This window comes from Aphis gossypii, chromosome 3, assembly GCF_020184175.1.
Source record: "Aphis gossypii isolate Hap1 chromosome 3, ASM2018417v2, whole genome shotgun sequence".
Classification (NCBI taxonomy): domain Eukaryota; kingdom Metazoa; phylum Arthropoda; class Insecta; order Hemiptera; family Aphididae; genus Aphis; species Aphis gossypii.
The window spans coordinates 24,496,355-24,502,986 of NC_065532.1; positions in this window are offsets into that span (position 1 = coordinate 24,496,355).

Sequence of the window (6,632 nt, forward strand, 5' to 3'; positions counted from 1 at the left end):
ATACCTGAGTACTATCATTGTGAACTATTAAAATTGGAGTATTATAAAAGTTAATTATTCAGAGAAACAACTTGTTTGAATTTTGATTTATATGCAACAACGTTTAAATAAAAACCATCAATTTAACAATTTATAGTAAAAAATAAAAATTAAGGTTCATAATGAAGAATAAATTTGTATCACCTGAACAGGTATACACTTTTTAAACTACTACAACAGTAAATATATTTTTATGACGTGGTTTAAAAAGCGTATGTTTCATTATTATCATGTAAGCTAATATAAAATAAATTAGCATATATGCGCAATCGAAAATTATCAATTAACATTTGTGTTTATCGATGGCAGTTTGATAATTTTATTTGACCATGGCAAGTCTAAAATACACCAACCACCTACCCACTGCCGTAAAAATTTGATATCTTACTAAATAAAAAATCAAATTTTCTGAGTTACTAATACAGTAATACCTATTCTCTATTATTATAATGTCTTAATATATTATATTATTCACTCATAAATAGAATTAAAAGTATTAACATATCACATGATAAATAATAAGTTAGTTATCTAATATTATATATTGCTCACAAATTACTTTTTTGATATTGGAATCTTGAAAAATAATTAAGTTACCATACAAATATATAAATATATACATTGATTTTCAGTTATATTTAAGATAATGTAAGTACTAAATATATTACCTAACGAATGTAAAAATTATATAAACTGAATACCTATCAAATATATATCAATATATCACATTTGCTATATGGAAAATTCTTGCAAAACACTCTAAGTACTTTCCATCAACCCCAAGTAAGTTAAGTTAAGTTTATAACCTAACCTAACCTACCCCAAGTAAATTATTAAAATTATATCATTTACAACGTCATATTATAAAACACTTGTTTTTTTTTATTTTTTTATTTATTTATTTATAAATAAGCTTTGGCGTCTATGACCACGGACTGCAACAACTTTATAAAGGTCCACATCTTATTTTAAATTATATTAATGTATAAATTATAAATCACAAACGTTTGATTAAATTGGTTTTAAAGGGTAGTTTTGTTTTTTATGCTGTATAGATAAAAGGCTCCTGACAGCATTTTTATTACTCCTGCTTTCCGTTAGTTCGTTTCAAATGAAAGCCATTCTGATATAATGTGTTAGATCGTGAGAGGTGTACCACAACTAGCACATATCGAGGGTTTCCCTCTTCATCACATATTGGTTGGTTGTAGACGTATGTTCGATTTTCTGTCTATTATGTTGATTGAGATTTCTATTTTTCTGAATATGTCCGGTGGTGAGGGCCATACATTTTTAATTTAATTTAAGAACCTTGTATCTAGACCCGTAGCCTTGTGTTGTTTGAAATTATTTTTATTAAAGATTTAGCGTCATGTAAAGTAAAACAATTTAGTGTTCTAGCATCCGAGGAAGTTATTGTTTAGAGTGCTTTTTCATCAGCTTTTTCGTTTTTCGATGTTTGATTGAGACTAAAAATTTATATCAACATAATTGACCAGACAGAATTTTGAAGGTTATAGAGTCAAAATACTTGAAAATTTAATACCTACAAGGTTCTTGATAAGTTATTCTTATAGTGATTTAAACAACTATAAGAATACAAAGGTATTATGCGCAATTTTTTTAATAACATTTGAAGTTCAAGTATTGACGAAAACTCGTTGAAATATTGAATATTTTCAAATTATTTTTTAGATGTAATTCATAAAAATATTTAAATAAGTAGCTAAGAGTTGAAAATTGAATACAAAATTTTCCATAAATTTGACTTACAATAATTATAAAAGAACTTAAATTTTGGTGTATTCAGGGCCTAAATTTCGGGCTATTAAAACATAAACCACTATACCCGACGAACGATCATCGTTATCGGAATGCTATTCTGCACAACGGCGATCCGTCCTAATCTCACCCGTCTCCCCGGCATACCACTCAAGCCTTTCTGTTAATTGTGTAATTATTGTTATTTATTCTTTTTGTTTTATATTATTATCTATTGAATAATTATTAGTTGGCCTTTTGCCACATATGTTCACTATCAATTAGTATCTTATATCAATTTATTATTACTATTGTAATTATTTTGCGGCCAACGCCTTTTTTTATTATTATCATTACTACTGTGCCGTACGTACGAAAATATTCATCTCATTTTTCTTCCGCTACTTTAGCGTTGTTTCCGTTTCGTTTTTATCTGTCTCTTTTATATAAGTCACATTGAGTGCAATATATATATAATATATAGAACAGAAATTATTGTATAATTATATTGTATTTTTCTTCGTTGCCAATGCGGCACGAATTTATTATACTTTTTCGTCATAAAAGCATACAGTCATTGGTGTTTTTACTATTTTATTAATCCTCCGGTTGGTCGTGTGCGACTGTAGACACGCCAAGTCACCTGAACTATAATTATTCCACACGACACACTGCACTCATCTATTACGTGGGTATTTTGGTTGGTCTTTCTCTTTGTCGTCACCCACATCACGTCAGGACTCTTCCGTCTAATCGTCGTGCTGTTCATTCTTTCTCGCGTAAGACCGCCAGCAATCGCCGTGGTGTGTGAGAAACCGCTTACATTGTCGTTCAGTTTACTCCGCGTAAGACCACTAGCACTTACCGTGGTGTGTGGGAGGCCAGATCATCAGCATTGTCCATTTAAATCTGCTGCTACAGACTTCAGTAGACTTAAGTTTAGTTATTAAGGTTGGCCCGTTTATGTGAACTCTATGGTCATTACACCAGATCGATTTGATCCCTGAGAGCCCCTCTCCATAACTAAACTGTTGCAACCCTCCTTTCCGAGTTCTCCATTTCCTTTCCTAGTCGCCGTCGTCACAGGTACACATCATATTGCATATTCAAAATATATAAGGCGTCGTAATTTTAAGTTGCCTAACCACGCCCCGTGAGAATCGTTAAAAAACGTAAAATCTGTTCTCGGACATTACCGAGTGGTCCTTCGATTGGCCTAAACTGTTGGGCGCTTACAATCACCTTTTTCACCAATCACTGGAAATTATATCCTAGACTGACGAATCATCTCCGCTCAGAATCGTTTTGCGTATACAATGATGCCTATCATTGTATTCAAATTTAACACATAAATGATAGTGACCGACTTTACAGCAGAGCGTACCCACTAACTACGCTTTTTTTTTGTTACAACATATTTCTCATTTTAATATAAATTTTTTATTTTATCAGTTATTAAATTGATTAAATTGGTAAAAAAGCAAATTATCGGTATTATAATATTTTATAAATATTATATTATATGGATTCAAAAATAACTCATTTTGTCATTTACATCTTTAATTAAATTTCATTAGTTGTGTACAAAAATACTATATAAATGAATTTCTATTTAAAATATCGTTTTTTTTTATGTTTATGTAACGGTATAACTATTATAACCACTGAGATAGATAAGAGTATACTGGAGCGCGGACTATGATGTAAAAACGGGCCGACGTATTTTTCGTTACCCCCACTCCTGTATGGCAAGAAATTGAACTTCCATACAAATAACATTGAAAGACTACACATTTTAACTTGACACAACTCTGGGATAAATGGTCGTATTACGTGAACTTTGGTATCAAAATTTTTGTTTTTATGTGTACTTCAAACTTGTATTTACAAAAAATAAAAACTCTGAACAACATTTTTATTAAAAACAAAATTGTCCACGCTGTAGTATACATAGTATAATACTCGTCAAGCGATACCATATTATAATTTATATTATTTATAATGAATCTTGGAAAAAAAGCCCAGTACCAACTAAATACATTTTTTTTTAATTTTATAATGTACCTTTACATCAATTTAATTATGTAACACTTTTTTGACATAGGTATTTTATTATTTATAATATATATTATATAAAATATTCGTTTAATAATTTGTATATACTTTTCTATCATAATAATATTTAATAAAATAATACACCAAATATTTTAAACTATAGGTATAAAATATACATTTGAAGTATCTATAAGAGAGAAATCATAATAAAAATAACATAAAATAAAATAGATGTTATTTGTACGAGTATATAATTTTAAAAAATGTTTAAAGGTGGTAAAAAATTTCAAATAATTGAAATAAATAAAAATAATTATCATAATAAAGGCATTGTTTTCTGATGTTGTGCAGGCTAACTATTAGAAATATTAGAATACTATTAGAAAATCTAATACGCTTATCTCATGCATAGTATTCACTATTTTTGTTTTGTGTATTTACTAATAACATTTTATTAATTATATAAAGTAATTGAGAGTTTAAGTTAATTTCCATATAAAAATGGTTTTGTCATGTTCGGCCTTTGGATGTACAAAGAGTTGGAACAAGGAAAGTAAATTAAAATCTATTTAATTTCATAGGTGAATAATATATTATCTAATTATTATATTTTTAATTTAATGTAGGTAGTCTTGATAAATATATTTTTAATTTTTTAATTTAAAATCATGCTGTTTATGGCAATTAATAGATTCTATAACTGTTGTAATAAAATATAAATTAGTATTCAATTAAAACCCTAATTTTAATATCTAGATTCCCACTCAAAAAACCTGAGTTATTACAAAAATAAATAAAAATGGTCAGAGTTTTTATTTTAATTTTTTGTAAATACAAGTTTGAAGTACACATAAAAACAAAAATTTTGATACCAAAGTTAACGTAATATGACCATTTATCCCAAAGTTGTATCAAGTTAAAATGTATTGGTATGGCAGTTCAATTTCTTTCCATACAGGAGTGGGGGTAACGAAAAATACGTCGGCCCGTTTTTCGTAACATACGAGCATAGGCGAGTCCGCGCTCCAGTATATTCTTATCTATCTCAGTGATTATAACATAACCTGACTAACTCACTGATTGAGACACGCAAAGACTCTGAACAATGATAGATGAAGGCTAGCAATTTACATGGTACATTCGTACCACAAATTGAGTATGTAATAATAAAGCATTTTAAAGTGGTGCTTACACAAGTTTTTTGAGATTAAAAATGGTCAATGAAAATATCTAAGTTTTGAATATTATTAAACCAAATATCAAAAAAAAATTAAACACAAAGGTTGAATCATATTATAGAGTTGGCAGTTTGAACCTAAAAATTGTAAAAGCAATAGTAAAATAAATAACCTTAATATTAATATCAAAAAATATATATCAATAGACTAACAGACCATCTCCACTCAGAAATGTTTTTTGTACACATTAATTATTATTATTATTATTATCATTAAAGGTACCATTGAATTCAAATTTTACATATTATTTATTATAATGGTGTACTTGAAACTTACTGTACAGCGGGATGGAATTTACTTACCCACCTGTCTACCTTTGAAACGATACTTTTGTTTAAACTTCGGTTTCTGTAGCTGACCTTGCTTTTACTAAGGTACCTTTTTTCTTCATTTTTTGTTATCACGTCTAAAAGCAGTAAAAAAGGTCAAAAACTTTTATTTGTCACCTTGGTATATTTACTATAGATTAAAAATTGAACATAAATTGACCTTTACAATATGTATTTGAAACGTTGACGGTTTTTGAGCGAACTATACGTCAACATTTAAAATGGATATGAAATATGTTCATGACATATATTCTTCACTTAGTTATATGTCCAAAATTTAAAAATTCTATAAAATTAGTGATTTATGTATTAAGTATTTGTTTAAAAATTGTATAGCAAACATTTAAATCGCATTTAAAACAAAAATAAATAATAGTTTAGAGTAGGTAACTAGATGTAACCAAACAAGAGATATTTTAATAATCGACTGAAGTAAAAAAAACTGTTGAAAAAAGTTGTAGAAAGAACATAATATTTTCACAAGGATAATTATACGATAGGGATGAGTATCTAACAAAATACTATTACAAAATATCATTTTTCTAATTTGACTTGACAAAATTTAAAGTTTTTATATGTATTTAATTTAGTACTACATAATTATAACGTAATATTATTTTTTCGTTTTGCTTCTAACACGTTTTATATTATGTAATCTTATATAAAGGTGATGGAAATAGGAGCGTTCTGAAACGTTTACGCATTTATAAGCCATATGGTCATAATTGCAATTTGCATTGCATAAAAAGTTGAATGTTTTATTGCGAAACTACATCAACCGTTTAAGAAATTTAACGAATAAACGGTAAAATTCAAAAAGTGAGTCAATACCGGGTTCTCTTAGAAAAATTATTTAAACTCGTCTGTTACAATTACAGTACGCTGTCACCGAAACTGTAAAATGTAATCGAAAACTTCAGACAAATATACATATGAAACCCGATTAATGGTTCTAAAATCAAATTTGTCAAATGGGTCCAACCATATGTTTGGAGATCATACCAACTGTAGACAGTACTTCTACAAGGGCACAAAAGTAGGTAATATCACTAAATTAAATTTATAAATATATTGAGTTATTCATGTATATAACATAAAATATTTTTAACATTTATAGGTGAAGAAAATCTTGTGGATGAACCAAAATGATTCGAACTATGGAATTATATTATACGTGCAAGAAATTTACTGACTTACCACACGGAATGTC